Source organism: Dioscorea cayenensis, chromosome 10, assembly GCF_009730915.1.
Source record: "Dioscorea cayenensis subsp. rotundata cultivar TDr96_F1 chromosome 10, TDr96_F1_v2_PseudoChromosome.rev07_lg8_w22 25.fasta, whole genome shotgun sequence".
NCBI lineage: Eukaryota > Viridiplantae > Streptophyta > Magnoliopsida > Dioscoreales > Dioscoreaceae > Dioscorea > Dioscorea cayenensis.
In genome coordinates, this window is record NC_052480.1 from 12290514 (window position 1) to 12291138 (window position 625).

The following is a 625-nucleotide window of genomic DNA, read 5'->3' on the forward strand; positions in this document are numbered from 1 at the left end:
TTGAGCTAAAGCCGACATTCATCCATATGCTGCAGCAGTCCGCACAATTCAACGGTTTGGCCGATGAGGATCCAAACAGTCATATAGAGAGCTTTCTCGAGGTGTGTGACATGCTAAAGATAAATGGTGTGACGGATGATGCCATCAAATTGAGAGCCTTCCCATTTTCCTTAAAGGGGAAAGCAAAGCAGTGGCTACACTCATTAACTAGGGCATCAATCACTACATGGGAGGAGATGGTAGAAGCTTTTCTAGCCCGTTATTTCCCTCCCAGAAAATCAGCAAAGCTTAGGAATGAGATCTCATCCTTTATGCAGTTGGAATTGGAGTCTCTATTTGAGACATGGGAAAGGTTCAAGGAACTCCTGCGCAAGTGTCCACAACACGGATTCCCGGAGTGGATGATTGTTCAAACCTTCTACAATGATTTGAACCCGAGTACAAGGCAACTCTTGGATGCGGCGGCAGGAGGTACATTAGGTAGCAAGACCCCCGACGAGGCACGTCAATTGATTGAGGAAATTGGGTTAAATAGCTACCAGTGGAACGCTAGGGAAAAGAAAAAGGTGGCCGGTCTCCATGAAATTGATGCAGTAACTTCATTGGCGGCCCAAGTGGAGAGTTT

General features: G+C 46.4%; 1 non-coding gene across 1 annotated transcript; it reads right to left on the bottom strand.

The window, feature by feature from the left end:
• Positions 1–284: 284 nt before the first annotated feature.
• Positions 285–391, bottom strand: LOC120271188. Its single transcript, XR_005539809.1, has one exon. It is a non-coding gene; the product is annotated as a small nucleolar RNA R71 (small nucleolar RNA).
• Positions 392–625: the final 234 nt, after the last annotated feature.